The 12,983-nt window shown below is 38.7% G+C and overlaps 1 long non-coding RNA gene across 1 annotated transcript; it reads left to right on the plus strand.

The window, feature by feature from the left end:
- On the plus strand, positions 1–12,534 carry LOC138320322 (uncharacterized). Its single transcript, XR_011208159.1, has 6 exons — positions 1–252; positions 2,514–2,623; positions 3,422–3,535; positions 5,462–5,598; positions 7,150–7,242; positions 10,039–12,534. It is a non-coding gene; the product is annotated as an uncharacterized lncRNA (long non-coding RNA).
- Positions 12,535–12,983: the final 449 nt, after the last annotated feature.

Genomic DNA, 12,983 nt, shown 5'->3' on the forward strand with positions numbered 1-12,983 from the left:
GACGATGGTCCCAAACCACGGATGACCATATTTGTAAAAGTATTTAAATGAGTATTTGAGAGACTGTATCTCATTGGTGGACCAATCAAAAAACTACAGTACCCGCTTCCGGTTTTGAATAACATCGATCGCCGCCATATTGCCTACGCTTCGTAGTATGCCTAGACTGAGGATAGCATCATAACGTCTTACGTTATGCCAGAAGCCATGCCTGTATCAACAGCTAGCCAAACATTAAGCCGTTGAACAGAGGTAAGCGAATGAAACAGTATTTCGAAATCCCTGCGATGTACTGTACAGTTAAGGGACAAGTACAAATGTACCTGTCTCTATACTGTTGTTTTCCTCAAAAAAATAAAATGGACGAAAATTTACCTATGAAAGATGTTGAATATCAATGTTTAATGACACTGCTACATGTATACCAAGTAGGTCTCATGTCTATGTAAGCCTTAAAACTGACAATGCAAGTTAAAAACCAAGCATTTGAAATTAAAAAAATATATATATCTAATGATTCATGAAATACTTTTCGAAAATTATTTCTGAGAGTGTCCAATCCAAGGTAGTGGCAGCCATTTTCTTTTTGCTCTGCTTAAATTAGTTACCTTCACTGGCCAACCCACTATATAAAGCACGGGACTTGACACACGTGCGTCTAGCCCGAGAGACTCTGGCCCCAACACCAGACTTGGACATTATGGCAGATAGATGTCTGGCGTAGGGCCAGAGCACAGTAGTACTCGAAAACCTGGAATAAGCCGACACCGTTTGGTATCGGGTCAGGTCATCTCCGATTCAGACAGTTTTGTAAACATTACCGCCGAGAAGCGTCCCTTACTTTGGTCTTTTCAACAAATGAATATTTTTTCTACCCGTACCAATCCATTTTACCACGCATGCACCTCATATTATCTCAATACAGTAGCTTCTTTTCCGCAGTTTGAAATATCCCTCCTCGCCATTGCCATTTTCTCATATTATGCAAAGCTACTGTATTGAGATGATATGAGATGCATGCATGGTAAAATGGATTGGTATGGATAGAAAAAATATTCATTTGTTGAAAAGACGAAGGAAATGGACGCGTCTCGGCGGTAATGTTTTGTAAGCAGTCTGAATCGGAGATGGGCTTATTCCAGGTTTTCGAGTACTACTGCGCTCTGGCCCTACGCCAGACATCTATCTGTCATAATGTCTAAGTCTGATGTCAGGGCCAGAGTATCTCGGGCTATTACGTGCGTCATTCTAAACATATCTTGTCTCAGGTACACATGCCCCTATATTGCAAATAACAATGTCAAACTGAAAATAAACACTGCACTCACCTGGCAAGGTTTAATCATATAGTGAAGTAATACATGAATGTGTTGTCAGCTAGATCTCAAATGGGCCATATTCACATACCATGTGATACCTGATAACGCACGTGATACCCGATAACCCACGTGATACCCGATAACGTTTGTGCGGGACTAGCATTTCCAGTGGTGATGGAATGTCACTCGTTGTAATCTTCCTGCTGAAATGACGTTAGCACAGGATATCATCTTTTGACGTCATTCCATTACCAATAGAAACAATAGTACTGCACAAACGTTATCGGGGCCCGGCACCATAAAACTTTCTCAATAAATTTTGTTTGCAAACATTTGTGAGAATCCGCTACGCGGATTCACACAGTTTGCAAACACAATTTCTTTCATACCCCGATGAAATTAAAAAATAGTGACTTCAATGCTTAAATATAACACTTCAATATACACTATTTATAGGTTTTACGGCATTTACGCGTACATTGACACGTGTGTGTAATTGGTAGCTAAGTTGTCGCTCGTTCGGGACAAGTAGTCACGTGCACATGGCCAGTTGAGTGCATATGTGGACGGATTATTATTTGGATTTCTATTCACTTGACAACGTGTGAAATTTTGATTTTGACAAACATCTAAATAAAAGCTTAGAGGAGTTGACATGTTTTTTGCTAAAACAAGCCCTATACAGAATTATAGCTAATGACTTTGTTTACGTATTAGTAGGCGATACACAGTGGACAACTGCTAGGTGTATATGTACATGTATAGACTGATCATGAGCGCACGTGTGTCAATTCACACGCTTTATATAGGGGTCAGTGAGCGCGTCGGAATGTAAAACAAATATGGCTGCCCTTGAATGGGGAATGTCTCAAACGATTCTTGAAATACAAGTATACTTGTTTTCCCTTTAATAACGTTACTAATCTTAACTATGATTTTTTTCACATCAGAGTAGACCTACTGTAGGCTACATTGTGAATCTGATTATAATCATGAAATATTACTTAACAGGATTGAGGAAAGGTGAAAATGTACCGTCCAGGACCTAGCCGGATGTAGCTGCAATATTGTAGCTCAAAAGACTTTTAGATAGATAATAGTGTCGTCTTTAGAGCTACGATTGGTGCCTATTACTGCTAATGGAGCAAGTAATGATTATGCAAATCATTATTAAATCGTTGCTATCTGCTTTAGGGTTGTTGGGCAGGACCAGAAGGACAGCAGTGCAGTGCTATGCTAAGGCAGCAGAACGATCTTCATGCGGGGTGTGGATGAAGAAGGACACCAGTATCTTCTGTAATTTGGTATCTAAATTGTTGTAGTTTTCATATTTAGTATATCCCTAACTTAATTGTATAGACTGTTTTTGTCTATGAAACTATCGAGCATCCTCGAACAAACTTAATATTGACTGAGAATATGTCTGCACTTCCTATACTTTAGGAGAAGTATAAAGTTTGTTCAAGGATGCGCTCTATGGTTTCTAAAACAACAACCTATAAAAAATCGCAAAAATTGTCAAAAATTTCCACATTTTCATAATTTATGCATATTTTGAGTGGTTACCATGGCAACTGAAGCTGCAAAATTAGATACCTATAGAAAATAGCAAAAATTGTCAAAATTTCCACATTTGCATAATTAATGGTTACCATGGTAACTTCATCTGCAAAATTAGAAAACAGTCATCATAGATGAATTAGGGATATACTAAATATTTAGAATACAACAAATGAACAGGTTTGAAAATTTGATGGATTTGGGGGCCAAAAAGGGCCCAAACCATACATAGTCCTTTGATACCCAGAATCCTGACATAAAGGGGAGTTGAGCAAACTATATAGGGTTCTGCAATGTCCCCTGTTAAATGGAGTTATTACTAAATTTGTGTAGCAGGGGGTATTAGTCGTCCACTCTGGCGACAGTTCTAGTTGTTGTAAGTAAATTAAGCCTGATAATGTGTTTCTGTTAGATACACTTTATAAAATTAAATTTTGTGAAATTTGAACATTTAAATGGCTAGAAAATGTGTTTTGTGGAAAGAAAATACAATTTTATTCCCAGCAAAAATCACATTGAAGTGTATATTTCTTTGTTTGCAGGTGAACATGACAATAGCCATTTGTTTAACTTCGGCCAAAAATATGGAATCACACTGTAAACATCACATCAATGTCATCGGTCCAGCTTTCATCAGTTGTCTAGGAGACAGTAAGGTAAAGGACAAAGTGTAGGAGACCATAAGGTAAAGGTCAAAGTGAAGGAGATTGTAAGGTAAAGGTTGAAGTGTAGGGGACAGTAAGGTAAAGGTCAAAGTGAAGGAGACTGTAAGATAAAGGTCAAAGAGTAGGGGACTGTAAGGTAAAGGTCAAAGTGTAGGGGACAGTAAGGTAAAGGTCAAAGTGAAGGAGACTGTAAGATAAAGGTCAAAATGTAGGGGACAGTAAGGTAACAGTCAAAGTGTAGGGAACTGTAAGGTTAAGGTCAAAGTGTAGGGAACTGCAAGGTAAAAGTCAAAGTGTAGGGAACTGCAAGGTAAAGGTCAAAATGTAGGGGACAGTAAGGTAACCGTCAAAGTGTAGGGCACTGTAAGGTTAAGGTCAAAGTGTAGGGCACGGTAAGGTTTAGGTCAAAGTATAGTGTAGGGGACAGTAACATTATAGTCAAAGTGTAGGGGACAGTAAGGTAATGGTCAAAGAGTAGGGAACTGCAAGGTAAAGGTCAAAGTGTAGGGCACTTTAAGGTATAAGTCAAAGTTTAGGGCACTGTGAGGTAAAGGTCAAAGTGTAAGGGACAGTAAGGTAAAGGTCAAAGTGAAGGGGACAGTAAGGTAAAGTTCAAAGTGTAGGGGACAATAAGGTAACGGTCAAAGTGTAGGGAACTGCAAGGTAAAGGTCAAAGTGTAGGGCACTGTAAGGTTAAGGTCAAAGTGTAGGGCACTGTAAGGTTAAGGTCAAAGTGTAGGGCACGGTAAGGTTCAGGTCAAAGTATAGGGGTCAGTAACGTAACGGTCAAAGTGTAGGGAACTGCAAGGTAAAGGTCAAAATGTAGGGGACAGTAAGGTAACCGTCAAAGTGTAGGGCACTGTAAGGTTAAGGTCAAAGTGTAGGGCACGGTAAGGTTTAGGTCAAAGTATAGTGTAGGGGACAGTAACGTTATAGTCAAAGTGTAGGGGACAGTAAGGTAATGGTCAAAGAGTAGGGAACTGCAAGGTAAAGGTCAAAGTGTAGGGCACTTTAAGGTATAAGTCAAAGTTTAGGGCACTGTGAGGTAAAGGTCAAAGTGTAGGGGACAGTAAGGTAATGGTCAAAGTGTAGGGAACTGCAAGGTAAAGGTCAAAGTGTAGGGCACTTTAAGGTATAAGTCAAAGTTTAGGGCACTGTGAGGTAAAGGTCAAAGTGTAAGGGACAGTAAGGTAAAGGTCAAAGTGAAGGGGACAGTAAGGTAAAGTTCAAAGTGTAGGGGACAATAAGGTAACGGTCAAAGTGTAGGGAACTGCAAGGTAAAGGTCAAAGTGTAGGGGACAGTAAAGTAAAGGTCAAAGTGTAGGGCACTGTAAGGTTAAGGTCAAAGTGTAGGGCACTGTAAGGTTAAGGTCAAAGTGTAGGGCACGGTAAGGTTAAGGTCAAAGTATAGGGGTCAGTAACGTAACGATCAAAGTGTAGGGAACTGCAAGGTAAAGGTCAAAGTGTAGGGAACTGCAAAGTAAAGGTCAAAGTGTAGGGAACTGCAAGGTAAAGGTCAAAGTGTAGGGCATGGTAAGGTTAAGGTAAAAGTCAAAGTGTAGGGGACAGTAAGGTAACAGTCAAAAGTGTAGGGGACAGTAAGGTAACAGTCAAAAGTGTAGGCTATTAACAAAATTAAGTCAGAATAACTATTGTAGCATTGTGACTCCTTTTATTATACCACCCGCAATGAAGTTAATGGGGTATACTGGAATTTGTTCGGCAAACTCCTCCTAAACTACTTGACAGATTTTGATTAAATTTGGTACATAAAACCCTGATATAAAGGGGATATAAGAAAACTATATTGGGTTCTGCAATTTCCTCTATTAATGGAGTTAATATTAATTTTGTGCAACAGGGAGTATTAGTTGTTTACTCTGGTGACAGTTAGTCTACTCCTTTGTTACTTTACAGGTAAAATGAAAGAAGCCACCGGCTCCAACTAGAGGACTTATCACACATTCTGGGGATGACGAGGAGGACGAAGATGACGTCATGCTAACCAGATCTCTTCAATGAAAAAGGCACTACAGCCAAAGACATCAGTAGAGGTGAAGTTACTTTACAATATGGTAAATTTGAGATATGTCTGTTGATCACTACCAGGTCAATATCTCACTAGACCAGATGCATTATTTTATTAGCTCACCTGGTCCGAAGGACGAAGGTGAGCTTATGCCATACCGTGGCGTCCGTCGTCCGTCCGTCCGCCAACAATCGACTTCTTCTCCATAACCGCTGGTCGGAATTCAACAAAATTTGACTGGTAGCATCCTTATGGGTTACTGACTGAAAATTGTACAAAAAATTGGGCTGACCCCCCAGGGGCCTGAGGGGCGGGGCCTGAGGGGTGGGGCCAAAAGGGGCTAATTTGGCTATTTCCATACAAACGACTCCTTCTCTGAAACTAAGTATGGGATAGCATCCATACTGCAATGGTAGCATCCTTATAGGGTGGGGATTCAAAATTGTACAAACGATGGGGCTGATCCCCAGGGGCCTGAGGGGCGGGGTCAAAGGGGGTCAATTTGGCTATTTCCATATAAACAACTTCTTCTCTGAAACTAAGCATGGGATAGCACTCATAATGCAATGGTAGCATCCTTATAGGGTGGGGATTCAAAATTGTACAAACGATGGGGCTGACCCCCCAGGGGCCTGAGGGGCGGGGCCAAAAGGGGTCAATTTGGCTATTTCCATATAAACGACTTCTTCTCTGAAACTAAGCATGGGATAGCACTCATAGTGCAATGGTAGCATCCTTAAGGTGAGGATTCAAAATTGTACATATATGATGGGGCTGACCCCCGGGGCCTTAGGTGCGGGGCCAAAAAGGTTAATAAGGCTACTTTTTTCATAAAAATGACTTCCTCTCTGAAACTATGTATTGGATAGCATATTCGTATGGTATCTGTAGCATCATTATATGGTTGGGATTCAAAATTAAACAAATCATGGAGTCAATTTTGCTATTTTCCTAATTGTAAGAGTCTTTGTGATTTTTGAATCACTAATTACTAAATTACAGAATTACTCAAAAAAAACCAAAAAACAGGTGAGCGATACAGGCCCTCTGGGCCTCTTGTTGATAGTTATCTATACTTGTAGTTAAATTGACTGAATTTATTTATAAGTATTTATACAAATTCCATTACCTGTGGATGCCATCAGGAAAGTCACTAGAACACAGCAGTAACATATCACTCGCACACAGCATGTTATAGACCATGTTTCTGAGAAAGCCTAATTGGTGTAGCTCAAGCTGGTATGGATGTATCATTTAATCATAACGCATTTTATGACAAAAACATTGGAAAGTCATGTATTACAACACATATCAGGTAAAACTTGTTATGCAGAATGTATATTTATATGTTAATTGATAATTTGGAAAGGACTTGCATGTAAATGGGCATAGCCTAGGCCTCAGATGTCCAATCCATCTGATGTACATTTGTAAATAAAAACGACGAAATCTTCTTGAAATTGAAATACATTGTCATGTACTAGGTAAACAAGCTTACCTGTATCATGGATATCGGAAATATTGCTTGCTTTCATCAAGAGATTTTTTATTTTATCTTTTATCTTTGAATGCACAGAAAATCTTCAGACTCTGGAAGAATGGTGACAGGAGATGCTCGGGAAAATTACATCACCAGTTTACTGATCTACATCTATGTCCTGCCCATTTGGTAAGTAACTTAAATTGTATTGAATGTAGTTGAAATAATTTTGTTCTTATACCCCCTGCAATGAAGTTAGGGCTATACGTTGGAATCAACTTCCCTGGATGTCTGTCCTTATGTCTGGATGTCTGTCATCTGCAAATGTTGTCCGTACAACTCCTCCTGAACTGGACCAATTCTGATGAAAATTCACAATAATGTGTAGATATAAAAGAACACTTATTTTCCCAAACTTTTGATTGCCAAGGTAACCAAGTCAATATACACAGATTTTGTAATATAGGCAATAACTTTAGACTTTGAATCAATTTTGTAACAGATGGATGTCTATTAATTACCACATCACATGGTTTAATAATAACAATGGATACCTTGGAAACACGAATATAAATATATCACATACACAGCCTCCCAAAACATACAGACATTCACACACACAACACATTGTACACAGGCGAGGCTGTCCTTACATTACCTGATAGCTGTTAATAAGACATTAAGTCTAATAAACCAAATCAAACCATGGAAACAAAAGAGAGGCTTCTGGTTGATCATATATAAATGAAGATATTGTCCGATTAAGCCACAGAGTTTTTGAAAGGATGACAAATACAATGGCTGTCATTTGGTTGTCATTGTGACCAAATGAAATGTCAAAATGAACATAATTGAACTTTATCCATGGATTAAAACAACATTTGGTAGCTATTTTCCCAAATGAGTGGTAGCGGGGATATTAGTTAACCATTTGCTTGCAGTGCTAGTTATAACTATAAAAATATTTTGTGTGCTTGTTGGTTATTAGGTTGCTTAGAATTGCTTTATTAGCTCACCTGGTCCGAAGGACCGAGGTGAGCTTATGGGATACCGCAGCGTCCGGCGTCTGGCGTCCGGCGTCCGTCGTCCGTCAACAATCGACTTCTTCTCCATAACCGCTGGTCGGATTTCAACAAAATTTGACTGGTAGCATCCTTATGGGCTACTAACTAAAAATTGTACAAATGATGGGGCTGACCCCCCAGGGGGCTGAGGGGCGGGGCCAAAAGGGGTCAATTTGACTATTTCCATATAAACGACTTCTTCTCTGAAACCAAGCATGGGATAGCACCCTTAATGCAATGGTAGCATCCTTATAGGGTGGGGATTCAAAATTGTACAAATGATGGGGCTGACCCCCCGGGGGGCTGAGGGGCGGGGCCAAAAGGGGTCGATTTGACTATTTCCATATAAACGACTTCTTCTCTGAAACCAAGCATGGGATAGCACCCATAATGCAATGATAGCATCCTTATAGGGTGGGGATTCAAAATTGTACAAATGATGGGGCTGACCCCCCGGGGGCCTGAGGGGCGGGGCCAAAAGGGGTCAATTTGGCTATTTCCATATAAACGACTTCTTCTCTGAAACCAAGCATGGGATAGCACCCATAATGCAATGGTAGCATCCTTATAGGGTGGGGATTCAAAATTGTACAAATGATGGGGCTGACCCCCCGGGGGCCTGAAGGGTGGGGGTCAAAAGGGGTCGATTTGGCTATTTCCATATAAACGACTTCTTCTCTGAAACCAAGCATGAGATAGCACTCATAATGCAATGGTAGTATCGTTATAGGGTGGGGATTAAAAATTGTACAAATGATAGGGCTGACCCCCGGGGGCCTGAGGGGGGGGTCAAAAGGGGTCAATTTGGCTATTTCCATATAAACGACTTCTTCTCTGAAACCAAGCATGAGATAGCACTCATAATGCAATGGTAATCGTTATAGGGTGGGGATTCAAAATTGTACAAATGATAGGGGCTGACCCCCCGGGGGCCTGAAGGGTGGGGGTCAAAAGGGGTCGATTTGGCTATTTCCATATAAACGACTTCTTCTCTGAAACCAAGCATGAGACAGCACTCATAATGCAATGGTAGAATCGTTATAGGGTGGGGATTCAAAATTGTACAAATGATGGGGCTGACCCCCCGGGGGCCTGAAGGGTGGGGTCAAAAGGGGTCGATTTGGCTATTTCCATATAAACGACTTCTTCTCTGCAACTAAGCATGGGATAGCACCCATAATGCAATGGTAGCATCCTTATAGGGTGGGTATTCCAAATTGTGCAAATGATAGGACTGACCCCCCGGGGGGCCTGAGGGGCGTGGTCAAAAGTGGTCAATTTCCATATAAATGACTTCTTCTCTGCAACTTAACATGGGATTACGCTCATAATGCAATGGTTACATCCTTAAAGGGTTTGGATTCAAAATTTTGCAAATGAAGGGGCTGACCCCCCGGGGGCCTGAAGGGTGGGGTCAAGAGGGGTCAATTTAGCTATTTCCATATAAACGACTTCTTCTCTGCACCTAAGCATGGAAGAGAACTCATAATGCAATGGTAGCATCCTTACAGGGTTGGAATATGAAATTGTACAAATGATAGGGGATCCCCGGGGCCTTAGACGGCAATAGATGCGGGGTCAAAAGGTCAATTAGGCTACTATTTTCATATAAATTACTTTGTCTCTGAACCTATGTATTGGATAGCATATTTGTATGGTATCAATAGCATCATTTTATGGTTGTGATTCAAAATTAAACTTTGGGAGTCAATTTTGCTAATTTTTCTAATGATTGTCAGTCTTTGTGATAATTACTAAAAAAAAAAACCAGGTGAGCGATACAGGCCCTCTGGGCCTCTTGTTGTATTTCCTTTTAATGCTCATGAGCCACTATGGATAAAAAATATTGAATTGAACTCTCCCTTTTGTCAACATCAGTACACCTATGCATAATTTAATTATTTATTTATTTATTTACAAGTGTGCCAGATTTGAAGTGCTTCTGGATGAACATTGCAAGCTTCCCAAGACTGACACCACCCTTTGCTGAAGTTGAAGATTTTGTTCAGGAGCAGTCTACTAGGGTGATCAATGGGAGGTCAATTAAGAAATGTGGCTCAAGGATGTTTCAGAGGATTCCATTGAAGAAGGGAATAGTACATTTGGTCTTTGTTCAAAACTGTAAATGTATATTATGTTACATTATATGGCAAATACAAATAGTATGAATGCTCACATAGTCACAATTCACCCAGAATTACATTTGGTTAATTTCAGAATAATGTCAAGGACAACTTTCTTAAAAATAACACAGTTGGTTAAAAAATTGTACAACAGAAACGTAAAACTATTTCTGAAGAAATTTGATTTATACAATGGATGAAGCCTGGGTGGATAATGTTATCTGTACTTTAAACAAGATATCAAGAAGAAAAGTTACAGGGCTATAAAGAAATTTTTGCAGAGTCTTAAAGAAAAATGTTGTTGTCCAGTGACAAAAAATTTCTTATCAATTTTGAAGAGAAGGTGTATTTTCTTTGGCAACATGTCTCTGTTGTATAGACTGGGTGTTTAATGTCATTCCTGTTTATTCAAAAGCTGACATAGATTTTCCAAGATTCAACATTTTTTAGTCCCTATCTTATTCAAATTGTCTAATGTCCATGATCTGTTCATCCTTTCTTCCTTCTGTCCTTCCCTCCATATTAAACAATTCTTGTTATAGCTATTTCTCAGAAAATACATAAGAGATCTATCTCAAATTTCATATATAGGTTTGCCTTGGTGCCTAGTTGTGCATATTGTATTTTAGGACTGATTGGATAACAAGATGGCCGACTGGCAGCCATCCTGGATTTTGACAATTATCGCTATTTCTCAGAAAGTATTGAAGGTATCTTTCTCTAATTGGGTTTATTGGTTCCCCTTGGTGCCTTTTTGTATTTTGAATTTTGACCAATGCAAGATGGCAGACTGGCAGCCATCTTGGATTTTGCCATAGCACTATTTCTCAGATAATGCTGAAGGAATTTTTCTCATATTGCATGTGTAAATTCTTCTTGGTGTCTAGTTGTACACATTGCATATTGGGTCTGATCAAAAACAAGATGCCACCAGGCAGCCTTCTTGGAATTCAACAATTTATGAAGTTTTTATTGGTATTTCTCAGGAAATACTGAAGGAAACTCTCAAATTTGATATGTAGGGTTATTTTTTATTTTAAAAATATTTTATTAAATCAAAGAGATTCAATGTTGGATCGGGTAGCAGACAAAGCCTATATATGCCCTCTCCACATGATTACATGCATGTACTGTATAAAGAAGCATATTTTTAAGAGCATATCTTTACTAATAAAAGCATACTGTATACTACATGGATATTTCCGCTTAATTTCGCTATTGGTATGCATGTAACTTTCACAGTGTTATTTTCCCGATAGATACACTTTTAGCCATTGAACAAACATGTAAAAAATATTACGTGCGAGGAAAATTTTCGCAATCAAGCGGCCTTCACATTGTAATTAGCAAAATTTCCCCCTCACAAAAATGTCCACGTTTACAGTATTTGCACTGGACTGGATCTGTAAAATAACATTTAATAGTTTGAATTTTTTAATAATTAACCTATACATAGTTATTTACGTATATAATAGAAGAAATTACCTATAGCTAAGAAAAATTAACATGCATATCTTCCTGTTGTATTAAACTTTCATTAATACAGTATTAATTGATCTGTATTAAAAGAAAAGCAGAAAAAATATATGTTGAATATTTGGTTTTAAGGCAAATTTTGTGTTATAGGTTATTACTGGAATCGGGTTGTCCGTCTGTCCGTCCGTCCGTCCATCCATCTGTCTGTCCATCTGTAGATGCAACTTTGTCCTGCAAACTCCTCCTAAACTACTTGACAGATTTTGATAAAATTTGGTGCACAGAACCCTGACATAAAGGGGAATTGAATAAACTATATAGGGTTCTGATATGTCCCCTATTAATGGAGTTATTACTAAATTTGTGCAGCGGGGGTTATTAGTTGTCCACTCTAGATCTGGCGACAGTTCTAGTTTCACCAATTGTAGCATAGGCTCTAAATACATATATAATACTTACTAATTTTTCATTGACACAAACTTCAACTTTTAGTGATACTCAAAATGATAAATTTAGATAAAACTGGAGTCAGCATGTGCTGGTATTAAATTCAGATTATCTAGCTGCTGAAAATTGAAACTTTTTCAACAGATATTTTGCATCAGCCCAGGACATAGATCATAGTTTTTTCTGCCACATTTTATTTTAAAAGTTATTTACTATATTTACTGAGTCAGGATGATATTTACTGAGTCAGGATGAAGGAGAAGGGTGCTTTAATAGTATTTAATCATTTTGCAGTGATACATAACTTAATATGTGCATTATTATTACATTATGTATTATTTAATAAACTAGAATTAAAACTTCTTACATAGTCTTATGTTTGTGTTATTATTAAGCTACATGTACAAGAGGTTGGGTATACAGTAAACCATGGTTATAACAAACCTTTGGGGACCACCTTATTCAGTTTGTTATACACATATTACAGACATCTTATAGGAACCTTGACAGGAAACGAAAATTACTAAATGTTAGAAACATGCATTCGCTGTAAGAATGTTCATTATAAACGTGTTTTACTGTACATTAACCTATTACAACCAACTTCCAGAGGTTATCTTGGAACAAAGAAGATCAAATATACAAGTCCTTGTGTGGTGACATACAGAATCAAATACAGTTGTTACAATGTGGTGACAAAATAATATGGTGGTATACACCTCAAATACAGACATTATCATGTGGTGACAAGTCAGACATTATCATGTGGTGACAAGTCGATGTGATGGTAAACACACCTTAGACACATTAAATACAGACA

The sequence above is a fragment of the Argopecten irradians genome, chromosome 4 (genome assembly GCF_041381155.1).
Source record: "Argopecten irradians isolate NY chromosome 4, Ai_NY, whole genome shotgun sequence".
NCBI classification, from domain to species: domain Eukaryota; kingdom Metazoa; phylum Mollusca; class Bivalvia; order Pectinida; family Pectinidae; genus Argopecten; species Argopecten irradians.